Source organism: Buceros rhinoceros, unplaced genomic scaffold, assembly GCF_000710305.1.
Source record: "Buceros rhinoceros silvestris isolate BGI_N320 unplaced genomic scaffold, ASM71030v1 scaffold8300, whole genome shotgun sequence".
Lineage (NCBI taxonomy): Eukaryota > Metazoa > Chordata > Aves > Bucerotiformes > Bucerotidae > Buceros > Buceros rhinoceros.
In genome coordinates, this window is record NW_010391305.1 from 97,246 (window position 1) to 114,792 (window position 17,547).

Here is a 17,547-nt window from a genome sequence, read left to right on the forward strand (position 1 = left end):
TATCTAATCTAGTCAATGCCAGCAGATAAATAGCTGGAAACCTAAACAGAGAGATAGACAGGGAAAGAATTTAGGGTGATATGGGGAGAGAGGTTATATTCACCCCAAAAGATGCATGTGGAGGATGAAGAAGGGAGAGGACACTGTTTTTGAAGCTGCCATGGCTGTCCTGCCCTTGTTCCCTGCGAGGCCACAGCTCTGCTCTGGCCCTGCCGAGGGCTGCTGACAACCTTGCTGTTCTCCCCTGCTCGTCCAGGCTCTGCCTTTGGAGGTGATACACTTCAGCAGAGGGAAAGAAAAAAAAGTAAAAATAAAAATATCTTTTTTGCCTTGCCAGCTACAATGTCCTCTTTCCTCGGGCCTGAATGTGGGATCATTCAAGAGCAAGTTATTGGGAAAGGCATGGCATTGGCTCTTTCTATACGAATAACACCATATTTCAGAGCCTCTGAAATTGCAACACGAATCAAACTGGACAGCTGGAGTCTGTGCATCCCCTTCCTCCTGCATGCATGCACATGAGGCACCGCTCTGCCCTCGAGATGTCAGCGACCACCCAAAGGTGATGGCTCCAGGAGCTGACCCCAATGATGTGTGCTCATCTGCGAGACCACCAGCTCGCTGACTGGCTTTTGGAGGGCCAGCAGCCTCCCTTAGTCCTGGGAGAGGTGAGCCAGGAGCTAGTTAACAGCAGGTTCCCGAATTTTTTAGGGAGAAGGATGCCAGTGGAGGGATGTTTGGGAGCCGAGTGCTGTGCTATGCATCTCCAGCGACCACTCTGCTTGGGACATCCCTCCAAGTTCTGGTCCTCTCGTCTTCCAGATCCCTTCCTGAGATCATGCAGAGGAGCTGAGTCTGAAATCATGACACCTCACTATCACAGTGCTGCCTTGCCACCCCACAGCACCCCGAGCCTTTCATTCCAGTAAGTGTTATTGCTCCCCGTCCATCAATACTGAGCGCTGCGGTGGAGCTGTTATTTTAACACAGATTTGAATCCCCGCTTTCTGTGCCAAAATCGATACAGGAATCATGAGTGATATTTCAATAATAACGATCATGATAATAAATACAGCAATGTGCTGGATGCCGCACTCGAACGCAGGGGCAGAGTCCCTCCCTTGTATTAAAAGATCCTGACCCCAAGTGGTTGGATACCAGGAAATCTGCTTATTGATTTAATGACCTTGGGCTGAAGTCATGAGCAAAGAAAAGAGACAGAGAGGAAGAGGCAGATGCAGTGGAGGCAAAGCATCAAAGAGACATACTGTGTTTGTCTGAATTTACCTTACTCCACCTTTTTAGCCTCTTCTTTGCCATGTCCCAGGTTTGTCGGTTCCTAGGAATAAGGACACTTTTGCGGTCCCTTACTGTGTAAATTGGGACAGCCCCCTCAGTCCAGTGAGCCCACCCTGACAGACCCCACTTTGGGCAGGCTGTAAGGTGGGTGCTGCAATAGGGTTCTTGGGTGCCATCCTGCAGCTGCAGGTCATTTTTCCCAGCTTTAGGGAAATCTGAGGGCATTTCCCCCCACTCTGGCACTGGCCTCTGACATGCAGTGGCCGGGGTGGCTGGGCCTGGTTTGCTGCATCCCCTGCTCTGCTGTCCTCTGGGACAGTCTTGCCGAAAACTTCTCTTCCAGCAAGACATAACCCTACAATAAACCAGTTGCTTAGCACGGATGAAAGTCAATGGGGAGCCAAGCGGGTGGAGGATTTTAATACCTATCCCTCTCTAACTGCTACGGAAAGGGAAAGTTCATTGGTTGTCGATATTACCCTGCTGTGATAAAAGCTTAAGAAGCTGCTTTGCAGATGCCCACTGCAAGGAGCATGCTATAAATGTTTCCAGAGTGAAGCGATACATCACAGCTCATGGTTGTTCCCACTGAGAAAGATCCCAGTTCTGGCACCTTCCAGGGACACCCTTAGGAAATGCAATCTACTGGCACCGGCACAATCAAACACATATTGTTCCCAGGTACAAAATTTGCCACCTGGGAGTTAATCCTGAGTGCTTTGCTCTTAGGTAGCTCTTCCATATGTCAGTCTCAAAATGAGTTGAAAAAAAAGGGAGTTAGTATCATCATCCCTACCCTGCCAGAGGGAAACTGAGGCGGGGCAGTCCCATTCACTGCTGTGCCTGTCATTTGACCACTGACATGGTCTTCCTGGTGAGACCATACACGCAGATATGACTTTGTAAATAAGAAAACTTTCTGCCAATATTTGGTCCAGTTTCCAAATGAAATTAATTTCAACAGAAACCATAGACAATGTGTGTGTGGACACACATCGGTGTTCCCTACCACCTCCATAACTGTTCGATATTTTCAAGCAAATTTGGCAGAGGAATAGAGGTGCACGATGATTCTGCCACCTCCTGTCAAGAGCAGCTGAGCAGAGGAGAAAGTCTCCACAAATGACCCGAGTGGGACTTGCAGCATCATCATGTACTCGACCAGACACCAGGGCTGTGGCACAGGCCAGCGGGGAGGGAGGCAGGGGAGACTCACCAACATGAAAAGGCTCAACCAGAGTCAGTCACCATGAGACTCAAACCTGCAGGAAACCTCCAACCAACCTGGAGTCTGAGAGCCATGTAACCACTTCTTTTTACCTCCTGATCATTCTCCGTTACTACTTTTATGGATGGATGCAGGGGGGTGGAGGTGGGTCTCCAATGCGCTGTGCAAAACCCACGCGGGGAGGCTGAAGGGAGGGTGGGACAGGGAGCCACCAAGAACGTCAGGGAAAATATCCTAATTTACATGAGAGCAGCTGAGATGAGACAGGAACCTTCCCCCCACCATTGCCAGCCTATAACCATGCCCCTGTGTCTGTCCTGACTTTATGTCACGTGGAATTACATCAGTTTTCTACATGGAAACATGAATTTCATTTAACTGTTGTGTATTTATCCACTTAGATGTTCTGGAGCTGCACACAAAAGCTCCAGAATGTTATTTATTTCAGCCCATTTAAAGTGATTTTGCTAATGTATTCTGCAGAGTGGGTTTAGCATGTGAGTTCTTTAGTAAAATCATTACTGTGTTAATGAGACCTAACCTAAAGCCACTGAACGGGACTTTAAAGGAGTATCTCCAAGCAGCTATTGAGATGGACGGGAGCAGACAGGATGTGTTTGTAAAGTTAGACGTAGTTGAATCAAACTGGAACTCATTAAACACAGCAAAATAATTCACTGAATAATTCACTCCAGTCGAATATGAAAGATTTGGAGAACCTTGGGTTGTTTGATTGAAAAACAGCTTATTTTTATGCTCCTGTGTATGTGACAGAGCAAAAATATGAGTTGAAGGTGGAGAGCTCTGTCACCTTGGTGTCAAGGGCCTTCCATGGAGAAAGGTTCATTAAAAGTGAAGGCTGACAAATTCTGACTGGAAAGAAGGCGTGTACTTGTGATGGGGAGGGTAATTAATAGCAGCCCGACTGACCTGGGGACACGGGGGATTTTTGAGCGTTTGTCGTCCTTCATGCCAGGGTGGGACACGTCTTCCACAGGGGCTGCTGGAGCTCCAGCGGAGCTCTGAGCCTGTGGACTGAGGGTCGTGGCTCAGCTCGGCCCCACTGCTCACAGCCGTGGGAGAGTGCCCTGTGTCCAGCCAGGCTGTGGGAGTGCTGGCGTGGGCAGTAACCACACACCCCATTTTTGTGCTTGCCCCCTAACTTGTGCCGGTCCCTAGGCATCTGTAGCTACAATGAGGAGCTGCATCAGCCTTGGAGGGGGAAAGTACGGGTCTGTGCTGCATCTTTTTCTCCTTGCAAAGCCAGGAAGCCGCTCCCGGTGCAGCGGAGGTTTATGAGGGGGTACAGGCTCGCCGTGATGGCCGGCTCCAGCAGTCTGGTACCAGCAGTGCTGTCCCTACACAGTTCCTCTTCCCCAAGCAGGGAGGACAGTCTGCTCCTAAAGTGAGGGAAAAGCTGTAACCCTTCTGTCCAAGATCGTGGGCCAAATCTCAGCTCTGTTCCTAACTGCTAAGACCTCCCTGCAACTTAGGAAATGATCATCCTTGTTCTACACCTTATCTGCCAGGGATAAGGTGGCCAGTTCAGGTATGGATCTCCCCCCTGTGCCTCCTCCTCCTTTAACCCCCTTCACGCCACCAGCGAGGTGACTCCACAGTCCGCTCAGGAATCTTCCAGCAAAAGAAAAAGCTTTAAACAAAATACAATTTTACAGTTCATTTCAGTTAATCACAGAGTCTACGTTCCGAAATGATCTTCTTGGCATTGCCCATGGAGAGAAGAAGTGGCTGATTGGCATTCCATTACTAAACAGCTAAGCCATTCATAATGCAAAAAACCAGACTTGATGGAAAGATTTGATTCAGTTTTCAAGCTAGACTAATTCAAAACTTAGTGCTCTATAAATCAGAGCAAATGTTCTTTATAAAAAAAATATAGCCAGAGCCCACATGCAGTATCAGATCTATGATTTATTCCTGTATCCCATTAAACTGAAGGACAAGTGAGGGGAGCTCGGGGCTGCTGCTGAATACTGGATTCCCATCTGCCCTATAATAAACATGTTCAGTGACTGAGGAAATGGCCTCGATGTCCAAGGGACATTTGGGGACATTATGTTTTCCTTCAGGGAGGGAGCAGAGCTAAGCTCTGCCCTCCTATTGCTGCCTGCAGGGACAGTAAAGCCTGTGGAGCGGCAAAGGACGGAGCAGAGCACATCGCATGCCTTGTAGCACCATGGCCACAAAAACCAGCTCCCAGCCATGGCTGGCACCGCTCCTGTACAGACACAATGCCCTGTGCACTCATTGTGCACACACTGAGGATGCTGCAGGCTGCAGACCCAGGGACCGCAGTCTGGGACTGTCACGGAGTGTTCTTCCTCAGTACAACTCTCCAGCTCTGCTGAAACCTGTAGTTTGTCCTTCTTCCCTGCAGCACCCCATGTCCTGAAGAGTGTCCTGTTTGCAGAAAGCAGAGGAAAACAACTTTTCTCACCTTGCTGACACTGTAGTCGGTAGCTTGGAGAAGGGCTGGAGGTGGGCTATCTATCTCCTCTGGGCAGTTCTCAGCTCGTGGCATGTCTTGACAGACACGCAGACAGTGGTGTGTGTCCAAATATCCTGTGTGGGAAGCACTGGGGTCCTGCACCAGCCTCCAAATCCAGCTGCATGGGTGAAACCATGAGCCACCTTGACCTCATGGACACTTACCCTGCTCTCTTCTGTCCTCTTCCCCATTGAACGCCGCTGTGAGCTGTGCTGGTAGTTTCACACTGGAACCCAGACTCCTCCAAATCTGGGGAGCTGTGTTGAGAAATCTGTGTCCTGAAGAGCTGATTAAGGAATGAAATAGCAGTAATCTCAGTGGAGAAATGCAAGAGAACAAGGCCAAAATTTACAGGATGGAGCACCCCTTCCTGCAGAGCATGCTGTGCGATCTCCAGCACCTTCATCCCCTGGAGCAGGAGCTGAAGCACAGAGATGCCGGGTGGCTTACCCAGGTGAGGACTGTGGAAGAGGGAGGATTTGACTCAGGGGTGCTCACTCTTGAGCTGCAGTAGGACAAAGCAGCCCAGAAAATGCCCTGAATTTGTTTCCTTACCCCTGTGCTTCCCTGTCTGATGGAAACTTCATCACTCTTTGGAAGCCCAACATCTTCTTCAGCCATGGCGGTGTTACAGGCTACACCGAATCCCAGGGTTTGGGTTTTTATTTCTCTGCTCCCCAGGAACGAATTGAGAAGCAGACCTCACTGCCAGTATCCCGATACTGTTTACTTTCTCTGTAGTTCATAAAGTGTCGGGTGAAGCCAGGGGCTGTTAACATCTGTTGGCAATCTAGAGCTCACAGGGAAAAGGATGCTGTCTTTCAGGAACCGTCACTGACATTTTAAAAGCCATGTCTGAAATCCCCAAACAATTAAGAGGCATCTTTTTTACATTCTCTCCGTATCTGAGGCATTACGCAGTCGAGGCACCAGCTGAGAAGTACATGTTGATCTTGACAGGGAAAGCTACGATTAATGAATAATGGAGCACCAGCAATATGTAACTTTCAGGCGGAGCCATCATAATTCAATCCAAACCGTAATAGCTGGGTCTTTTCTTGGAGGAGTCTAAGCAGCAGTTAAATATTAAATAAAAAATGACATTTTATTTTATTTTCCTTCGGCAATTCTGTATCTTCTGATTCAGAGAAGCGTCAGATAGAAGGTGCCACTTTGGAGGGGGAAAGAAAGTTTATATGCAAATTTATCTACCCCTAGCCTAGGCTATAAAAGTGCTTAATGGGGGAAGAGGAGAACAGGTCTCTGTCACTCTGCTGCACTTTCTGGACTGATTTACTACCTATATTTGCACCCTTTGTCTTTCCATCATCATTCAAATTGCTGGGGCTGTTCTAAGAAAAAGCTTTAAGCCTTTCCTGCTGGTTTTGCACGTGTGTGGAAGTGTTCTTTTAAAACCCCCAGTAATAAACAACCTGCACAGAAGCCTTGGTCACTCAGCCCTAGTAGGAGCAGCTTTGATAACGGAATGCAGTGGGTCCTGCTTGCTGTAAATATGATCTTTTTTCCTTTTCTTCTGCTTCTTTGAAGTGCAGCTTCTCTGCAATGCCCCAGGGATGCCTCCTTGCTGCCCCACGACCCCAGAAGTGGTGCTGCATTTCAGCGCTCTGTTTCAGCCCATCACGCCACAAATCACCCCTCATACCCCTGGGCTGCGGCTGGGTCCTGGCCTCCTTTCCCACCCCAGATTCTTGCTATTAGAGCAGAAACCTCTGTCGTGGCCTCTCCGCATGTCTCCACCTCATTGACTCCTCATTGCTCTCCAAATCTCACATCATCCGTTCCCGGGCGCCGTCCTTCTTTCCCTCTTCCCGGTGTTAGGGCTGAACGATTTCATTAATTCCCCCAAGCGCTGCCCACTTCACTGCTTTCGCTAACGACTCCATCAAGCATCTACTGACATCTGGTATTTAACTCTCCTGACCGTTCTCACACACATTTGGTGTGTGAGCATTGCTGACCTGACCACGGCAGCACTGCCTGGGTCACCTCTCAAGGTGAAATCACACTGCAGCAGCCACCTTCCTTGCATTAGTATTTATTAAACAAATTGTGGTGACTCCTCTGTCACTGACTGCAGTTGCCCTCTGTGCTGAGTTGTACAAAAATGCCCAGAAATGATGGTCCCTGCGAGGAACTGTGAGGACAGGGAGAGCAGATGGGGAGGACGAGGACTTCGAGCAAAGTGGTGGGTACCTGATGGTCTCTGGGTGCAGGCTGCTCATATTCAGCCCCTCCTCGTAACTCTCAATCTGCAAATGTTTGGCAAATGCATGGGGATTAACTCTTGGTTGGTTTTTTTTCAGCTGGAAGAACAAAACCTCTACTTCTTGTCCTGATGGTGCTGGGCTCTGCTGCCAGCCAGAAGGGTTTTTTGAAGAGAAGTGGAGAGCACGCCGTTGGGGTGCTCAGTAGAGCTGCCGTGAGCATTCCTGGTGCAGGAAACAAAGCCTCAATTCATGCTAACTCTGTTTTCCTGCAAGCCGAGCCCTAGCTTGCTGCCACTGGAGTGTGCCCAGTGACCCATAAACACGACCCACCCTTGATCTGGGAGGGCATCACAACCTGGCAGGAAAGGAGCTGTCTGCGAGGTGCGCAGGGGTTCTCCAACGTTGCCACGGTGCTGACACAGGTATGGGCTTGGAGGGTGCCCTGCGCAGAGGGGTGCTCTGCAGCTCCTTGCTGACACTGCCCAGGTCCCCGGGACAGTTCTCACTGCTGTGTCCTCATTAAAGCTGCCTCACATTACCGTGACCCACCGCGTGCTCTGCTCTGCCACGTGAGCCAGGGCAAGTGGTGACAGTCCAGAGCACAGGATTTTCCGGCTGGAGAGTGAAAAGATGGTGCAGGAAAAGAACTGGTGAAGGGTGAACCAGCATGTCTGGGATCACACGGTAGGCTCGGGGTGTAGCGAGGAGCACAGAGGACCCCAAACCTCCGCAAACCGAATGCCAGCGCACTGAGTGATGCCTGCAGAAATCTTTGCCACTCTCTCTAGCAGGAGGGTTGCATTTCAGGATGGAAGTGCCTCATCGTAACCGAGCTGATCCACCAGATAAGGCAGAAAAACAGGAAAGGGAAGAGGCACGTCTCTATTCGCGAGGCAGCACTGCCTCCATGGCAATGCCAACTGCGCTACAGCCATGCAGAGAAAAAAACTTGAAGAGTTACAGAACGGAGGCATTTCAGTGGAAGAGCTTTGAGAAACAAGAGCTCAGCTAAGCAAACAGCTCCATGCATTTGCAAAGGCCTGGTCGGTCCCCACAGCAAGCAGGCGAGACAATGCCCAACACAAACCAAACAGAGTTAATCTGCAGTTCAGGACATTTTTCAATGACTTTCCAGCAGACCTGCCCCGTGAGCAGCTTTTGCTTCCTTCCACATTGCTTTGCTGGCCACCCATGGGAGGCTCTTTAACTTTCCAACTCCCCCTTCCCAAAAGGACAATGTGTAACCAATCGGCTTTTCTTGGGAAAAACTTCTGCTTTCAAAATCAAAGGTTTGTTTTGATTTTCTTTTTCCCCCTCATGATTAAAAGTCTGTAGCGTTTTTGGTGGGAGTAGGGAGGAGCAGATAGTGGTGGAAAAACACATCCTAAGGCCTTTAATTCTGTCCAGATAAGAGAACTGCACTGAATCTTTTCCAAAAAGGGAGCAAAGGTTAAGATAAGGCTCTGTGCTGTTCAGAAGTATCGCAGTAATTCCATTAGAGAGAGAGCTGGTAAACGCAAGCAGCTGGAGATGGAGCAAAATAGATTTTCCTGGGAGTTTAACATAATTTTTGTCTCAATGGAATTAGAAAGAACTCTCTTAACGAACAGGCTTTTCTTCCCCAAGGAAAAAAGGGGCATGGTCAGCCTGAAGACACACGATTTAGAAGATTTGCCCACAAACCCTTGCCTGCCCGCTGCGACACGTCCACTTAGGCTGCTGCTGAGCGAGCCCCTGCCCGGGGGATCCAGCTCTCCACAACCTCCCCGGGGAGCTGCCCCTCTGCTGCCGGGTGTAGGTCAGTGCTACAGTGAGGGGAGACACGGTTTATGGGGCTGCTGTCTGGAGAGGCCATTGTGGGCAGGAGGTTTCCCTACCCAAGTTGGTATTTGTTAAGATTTTAACAGAGTGATTTTTTCCCCCCATGAGTTCTCCTTGCTTCCTGCTGCAAATTTCAATATTTCACTGGAGAAACAAAAAATCTTTGGCTTTTGGTTGTCATTTTATTTGTTTTTGAGCAGGGTGTTGTGCCACAACGTGGACGTACTTGCAACAAAAAGGGACATCCTCTTGCTTCTGCAAACCACTGTTCCCTTCCTTTTACTAGCTCAGGCTACCTCCCTCCTGAACCTGATTTCATCAGACCAGTGAAAGAAATAACTGCTGTGCCCAGGGCTATCTAAAAGTCACTCTGTGACACACAAGTCACTCTCAGAATTGGCAGAGAGCCCGTGCAATGGAACTGCCCGGCTCTCCTTGCACTGCTGAGAGCAGCACGTAGGAGGTCTTTCCCATTGCTTCTCCTTCTCCAGAACAGCTTCCCGGCTGTGTGTCCTGCTGAGTCCTCACGGGATAACTGTCAGGAGGGAAGTGCTGTGGCCCAGCCCTGAGGTGGGACTGCCAGCCAGGATCAGGTGCTCTGGAAGGTCAGACGTTCTTGCCGTGCTGTCAGTCAGGCCTGGAGCCCCTCCATGCTGTGGTTATGTTTGCCTGTGCTTGGGCAGGCATGGGCCCAAAAGCACGTGTCTGAAATTAGACAAATCAAATCTGCTTCAATGGCCTGAGGCCTTGAGGTGTCTGTGTTGCAGTTTTCACAAAGGCTGCACAGGCTGCAGGACAGCTTGGCACCCTCCATCGGTGTCCTTCTAGCACCTTCTAAGCAGGTCGAGAGATAGCAGAGCAATTCCTGGCAGCAGTAGCCAGTGTGAGGCACCGCGCGGGTGCTCGGAGCGAGCTGCCCTTTGGAGGACCCTGTCCACCTCCCAGACCTGAGGTCCTCTCCCTTCTTCTTGTAGAAGAAATTGTGCTACGTTACAAAGGAAAAAAAGCTGTCCAAACTGCGTATGTAAGAGAAGCCCCAGAGCTGTTTTCCATTAGCTGCCATTTCTAAACAGACTCAGAGAGGGGATAAAAAACCAAGGTCTGTAACAACCACTGGGGAGCCTGTCCTGATAGCATCCTGCTTCCTAGCTGGGACAGCCTCACCCCTCCATCCCAGCTCCTCCTGCGCTATCTCACATTCCCCGTCATCTCCAAAAGGGATGGTGGTGGGAGGGGAAGTTCTTTCTCTTGTGAGCAACACAGCACATGGGACTTGTTCTGCTAATGAGATCCCTCTGCCATGGACATTTGTCTATCGGCCTCTCCACACCACAGGCCACAAGGAGCTGAAAGCAGCAAAGCAGCAATCGCCCTGCAGCGCTTTCCAGCAGTGCTGATTTCCCCCTTGCTGAAGGCGATGTCACACCTCACGTCTGGGATGGCCACAGGAGCACCTCAGTGCACAGGTAAGACCTGGGCAGCTGCTTCACCTCTGCAATTGCCTAGGCAATAGGAGCGCAGTTACCTCTTTGCTTGAATAGGGGACAAGGAGATGAGATGCAGTGAGAAACGGGGAGCGTGGATTGATGGTGTGACTTACTCAGCTCTGCATCCTGCCTGGACAAAGATGAGGAAGAACTGGAGACTGCCTCTTGCAGTCAGAGCCCCGTGTCCCTGCTCACTGAAGAGTCTGTGGTGCTGAGCCCCGTATGGGTTCACGGTCCCTGATCCCAGACTTCTCCGGTGTCAGCCCAGCCGAGAGAAGCCGCGGTGTCTGAGCTGGGCTGTGAGCAGGCGGCTGGTTCTCTGCTGAGACAGGAGCATGGGACATGATGCTTGTATGGACTTGGGGTTTGACAACACTTTCATCATGACAATGGGAAAACATTTATCTGGGTGGGTGTAAATGTTTTAGAAACACAGGTATTTAATCACAAAATGTCCTTCTGTTCCCATCCACTTCTCCCCCTCCTGGTCTGTGCTCAGACACCCAGCTGATCTTACCAGCAGCCACTATATTATGTCTCTCTGTAAGTCAGGAGCAGGCAGGCAGCCCTGGTCTGGTCTGAAAAAAACCCTCCATGCCATATGCAGAATATGTTCTCCCTCTCTACACAGGGGCTTCCCTCTCCCCAGGGTGCGACGAGGCAAAATGACTTAAAAAGGCTTAGTACAGAGCTCAGGAAGCCAGAGCAGGACTTAGGGGAAGCACTGAGTGTGGTGGCAGCATCTATCCTCCCCTTTTCTCTAGCACTCCTGGTCCTCAGAAGCCCTTTGGGCTGGAAAACCACCCCAGACTCAATCATGAGGACACAGCTTTGCTGGGAAGCTCTGGCTGAAATGCAGCCGAGTGCAGCTTTTGGGCTGGCTTTGTCAGAGCCCAGACCCTCGTGTCTGCTGTTGCTTTTGCAAAGCCCTTACTCAGAGATGCCACAGCACAAAACCAACCATGAGAGTACCTCCCTGCTTGTGTCTGAGAACAGGGAGGTTTCAACCTTCTCCCCTCTGGATGGGAACAAAGAGGAGGCAGGGAGAGAGGGAAGGGGGGGTCAGGTCTGGTCCCTCAGCATCCTTGCGCTGGAGTGCTCCTGGGGAAACAAAGATAGCTGGGACCTGGGGGACCTGAGCCAAACCAAACGGCTGCCTTCCTGAAACAACAAAACTCGTCTGAGCAGCATTCTCAGGAAATCAGGTGTTAATGGGGTGTCACATTTGTCTTGCTGACAGCTGCCGTCACCGATAAGAATTAATCAGCTATAAGTAAATAAATAATAATGATAAACTCCCTCCAATATCTACTAACAAGGCTATTTGTGCATTTAGGTTAGTTTGGTGGTGGTTGGTTTTTTTTTAGTGTTCCTCTTATCTTACACAGAGGAGGGGGAAAAAACAGCAAGGAAGATAAAAATGTTGGGTAAATCCAGCATGGCTGGATTAGGGACCTGAGTTTTTCAGTGCTGTGGAGCAGACATCTGCTTCAGGCTCCTGGCTGATAGCAAGCACAGGCAGTTTATCGCTAGTTCGGTTTCCAGGCAAATATTTTTCAAGTGCAAGCAGGGTCTTTCAAAGCCTTGCACAGGCGCATGCACACACGACACGCACAAATAACCTGTTTCTGCAAGATTTGCACTGGAGTCAGGCTGGACTGAAGGGAGGGGGTGGTCTCCTAAGAATAGTTGTTAACAAGCTGCAAGTTAATCAATAGTCTTGATGAAGAGCAGTGAGTTTCTGAGGTCTAGAGTTCATGATTTGATCATGAATAGAAATAACTGATCACCCGTTAGCTAACATGGTTGTAATGGTATTGTGGATACTCTGCAGGCCTTTGTTCTTCTAAGAATCACTTTGCCTGTAGACCCAAGCTAGATCCATATCAGGTATCCATCCTACCTGCTCTGGTCAAAGGAGTGATGCTGAGGGTGGTGGTGGTGACTGTTGCCCCTCCATGCAACCACCTCACGCTCTGCTAATGTGCTGTGGGGATGTGGAAGGAGCTAAGCTTGGGAGTGGGCATGCAGGTGGTAGATGGGGTTCACACATTTGTAGTGGCTGCAAGTGCCTCCCCACAGGTCCTTTCCTCTGAAGGACATCTCTCCAGCTGGAGTGGGTGGCACTGGTGGCCTTGGTCTGCGCTCACCGTTGCCCCTGCCATGCTATGCTGGGAGCAGACACTGCACTGCCCACTGACAGATTAAGGTTGCAGCTGACTTTCTCTCTCTTCCCTCACTCTTCTCTGACAGGGCATGTTTTCATGGTTTTATCCTCGTTTTAAGGTGGCAAAAGTCCCTTTGCACATCAGAAAAGAGGGTTTCTATGAGATGTCATGGCAAGAGCAGAAAACTTTTTCAAACTGGAAAAAGACTCTAAGATTAAACCAAGAGTATGGTGAGACTTTGGCCAGGATGACCAAGTCACAGCTGATGTCTTGGAGACTACACGAAGGTGTATATAACCTCCATGTAAGGCTCATTGCTCTCTGGTCTGTGGCAGTAAGGCTCATTTTCTCTGATTCATAGGGGCAAAGGCACCCTGGATCAGTCTCCATCTGCTTTAGCGACCCTCTGCTCATGTCCTGGATGCCCCTGGAAGGATGCAGCTATTGGCAGAGTCCTTTGGCCACCCTTAGCTTTAGCAGGTTTCCTAAGCAGAGTCTCATCTCCAAATGCTCGGTGCAGCTTACTGTATTTTCACATAAATATCAACAGGATCTTGTCTGTTAAAATCCCATCTATTTGAGCATATAATTTTCCCGGAGTCAGAATCTATTAGTGAAATCTCAGCCCCTGTGACAAGATAACAGAATCCTCAAATTAAATAGGGTCTCCACAATTACATCTTCCCCCTTTCTTTCCCAGAATTAACACCATAAACGCTGCTGTCAGACAAGATAAGATCTGAATTCTATCCTGACAAGGCAAATGTTATCAGAGATCAGTTAATTACACACTGGATTTCAACAGAGGCAAATAAACGCCCTGCGGGTTAGTGTGAAAACTGCTGTCTTGCCACCAGCTTTTCCCTGGGCCACCCTCATTCATCCTGCTCTCTCCACTGTGCTGAACAAATGGCATCCACATTTTCTGCCTGGTCTTAGACCTTGCCCCAGGCTAAAAGAGGTGCCCTACAGCAAGCTGCTGACACTGAGGACACAGACCTGTTGGAGTCGGGTGGGAGGAGACCACAGAAATGATGGGAGGGCTGGAACCCCTCTGCTGGGAGGAGAGGGGAGAGAGCTGGGGGGGTTCAGCCTGGAGCAGAGAAGGCTCCAGGGAGACCTTAGTGCGGCCAGTCAGTGCTGCAAGGGGCTGTCAGAAAGCTGGGGAGGGGCTTTTTACAAGGGCATGTAGTGATAGAACAAGAGGTGATGGGTTTAATCTGGAAGAGGAGAGATTTAGATTCAGTGTAAGGGAGAAATTCTTCGCTGTGAGGGTGGTGAGACCCTGGCACAAGTTGCCCAGAGAAGTGGTGGATGTCCCATCCCTGAAAATGTTCAAGGCCAAGTTGGATGGGGCTTTGAGCAACCTGAGCTAGTGGAAGTTGTCTCTGCCCGTGGTGGGGGGTTGGAATTAGATGACATTTAAAGTCCCTTCCAACCCAAACCATTCTGTGATTCTATGAAGAGAAGGAGGATGTTTCAAGTGTTACCTGCAGGAAGGGACTTGCAAGTAGAAGAGCAAATCTGTTGGTTTTGTTGGAAAGGAGCCCCATGCCTCTGCAAAGAGCTCGAGAGAGAAGCAGGAGCGCAGAGTGCAAAAAGGCTTTCATGAGAGCTGGGCTCCAGATGGTCAGTGGACGTCCTTTTCCATGGTGGAGACTCTTTAGTTGGCTTTGCTCACTGTCTTAGCCATCTCCCAGAGGCTACAAGGCCTGAAGCACACATTCATGTATATTGTCCATTGCATTTAATTTTTGACACCTGAATTGCACATGCTTGACTAAAACTGCCACCTAGACTCATGCCATGGCAAACAGGGAGAGAGGCCTCACTAGGGGCTTGTTTCACCTCATCCACAATCAGTGGATGATTTGCTCTTTGCCTCTCCTTTTGTTGATGCTGGCGGGATGGATCCTGCTCTCACTGCTTTTGGTGGTGGTTGGGTGCAGAGTGGTCTGGAGAGACGTCTGAACTGACTCTGCAGCTCCAGGTGAGGTAAGTCCACAGAGCGAGTCCAACTCCGCTGTGTAAGTTGGGTTTGCCAAGGGATAAGCAATGCTTACTCAGCCCTGTACACAACGCAGTGTGTACTCACTCTGACTTAGGTGTAATCCAGTAGCTACAACAGGTATAAATTTTAGGTAAATAATGTAACTGCCTTCTCCTAAACTCAGCAGGATTTCCACTGCTGTTTCTGAATCTAACTTCTTTCTCTACAGAATGGCTCACTCTGACCTTCCTACCTCTGACTCAAGATATTTCCCAGTCTGCTTTCAGGAAGGAAGAACAATTATCACTCTTCTTTTTTCTTCCTCCAAAATTGTTTCCTTTTACAGGAATTGGCAGAATGGACTCAGACCTTCTCTTACCCTGAAGTTGGCTCTCTCCAGCCACGTGGGGGTTTTTTTCCACTACTTTGTATTTGTAAATAAGCTATTTATACCTTATTTTGAAGGGCAGCCTGTGTTATATGGGAGGCGTTTCTTAGGCTGGGGCGAGCTCGCATGGTGCTGTGTTTAGATCATCTGCTGCAGCACCGCAGATGCTGCAAGATGGGACACTTGCTACTGGTGCAGCCCAAGAGACTGATGAGAACATTAGAAACCTATTAAGAGCTGTCAACCACAGTTGTTGTACAGCCCATATCAAGAAACGAGGCCCAAATTCAGAAAACTAGATGTGAAATAGGTGGAGTAGATAGCTCTTTTTGCTGCATTAAGAATCAGGTTCAGCCCTGGATGGTAACTATGAATTGCTCGCTTTTTGCTTAAACACAGGTACCACGGGTGGTGGTGTGGATGTAGACCATCATGGGGATTACACCAGTGAAGGATATGGCCCAAATCACCTTGTCTTGCTGGAGAACAGCTTTGTTGAATCCGTCCTTATTGCCCAAACCATTCCTGTCTCTACCAGCTCTGTCTTTTTTCCTGTTCTGTTTCTTTCTGTCCTGCAAACGTATGTGGGGTGCTCCTGCGAATGGCAGGGTTTGCTCAACTGCTGATAACTCCAATCTAGTCTAACAAAGAAGTAAATGCACAATGACATCTCTTGTGCAAAGAGCTGTCATAAAGTGCGGCTGGCAATCCAAGAGGTATAAATGCTCTTTCGATTAAGTGCCTCATTGAGGTAAGTTGATGATGCTCCATTAGGCTGAAGTGATAGACTTCTAGTTCTTGACACAATCGGTGGGGAGAGGGATTTGGCGCTGGAGCAGGCAGAGCTATGCTCTTGCTTCCTCTACTCTCCCGCAATTCGCTTCATTCTAGGCTGATCTATTGCAGCTTTCCCGCTTCCGCACAGGGGGAGGCACTTTATGCTCCACCACCTGGCATGGGGCTCACTCAGGGTTGGACACTCGGCACTGGCTGGGCTCCCTGGAGGCCAGAAACATGTTGGGCAAGCCTCACCATGGGGTGTAGCACGGGGATGTCTCAGCAACATGACAGGACTGGCAGGGCACAGCACTGGGGCTTCTTGACTTATGCCTTCCTCCTCTTCTCCCTTCACCCCCAGCTCTGCCATCTTCTTCAGTGTGTCCTCCCCTGGGTTGGGCTTTCTGAAGGACAGTGATCTTGGTGTAGCTTTTGGAGTGCCAGGAATTTGCGTCAAATCTGCTGTGTGTTTTTCATACTGCAGTAAAAGAAGCCCTACTCCCCACCTAGATATAATAAATTATACCAACATTTTGAGCTTGTTGCTGCAGCTTTTGTTTAAGTCAGGAGAAAAAAAAGAAGGGAAGAAAAAGGACACCAACAATTTATGGATCCAGGCTGTAGTGAAGGTCCTGGCTGTGGCAAGAGTGATCACTTAGCAGCAGTCCCCAGCTTTCCACTCGAGGAATCAGTGTCCCTGTGGTTAAGCTTTGCCCAAGGTGGTCCTCCAGCTCTGCACAAGAGTTGTCTTAAGTACAACTAAGCCCAGCCCAAGTAAAGCAACAAATCAAGATTCTCATTATTTAAATGGGAGCCAACTCATGAGAGACAGTGGAACCCCCTCTACTAATTACTTCAGTCTGTGACTGGTGACAGATACTGTCATGCCTGCTGGGACATGGGAGGAGCTCTGTCCATCACAGACCTGTTAGTGGTGCAGACTGGGAAAGGCATCACTGCTCCCTGATTTCTCTTTTCCATTCTGCACACAGAGCACTTTCTCTCCCTTATTAAACAGAGGAAAATGGAAGAACAAATTGGAATATGTAAAGTGCTTGTTACTTGCGTTTTCCACCTGGCTGGCGTTTCCCGATAGGCGGTTTGTGGGGTGTCCGTTATTGTTATTCACCAAGATAGCAATTATTATTTTTGCTACTTCCTTTCTGAACACAAAGGTATCATCTTTCCCTCTCACCTCGATAAAACAGGATGCGATTACTTTCACAGTTAACAAGTCCCAGGCAAGTGCCATATTGGCTTGACCGGTGTGACAGTTTCTTGGCTGGTTGGTGACTCCAAGGGCTACGTGTGAAACCATCGCTCCTGCTTTAGAATGATGTATTTTACACCAAGACATTAGACGCAGCCATATAAAAAGCAGCACTTTGTTGCAGTGAAAAACACAGGGCTGAGAATGTAAAATCAAGTTCAGGTTTTATTTGCCTGCAGAAAACAGATGTCGGTTGCTGTCAGTAATGGACTGTGGAGTATCTTGAAGATCCATTCCCTGAGAACCCTGCCCGGAATTTAGACCAAACCTTCTGAGTACATACTCCAACAGGACTTCCATCACGTCAGACTTGTCAAAGGCGGGTAATGCAGATGAAACACTTTAAAAGAATCTCATTTTCAGGACAAGCTGATCACTCTTT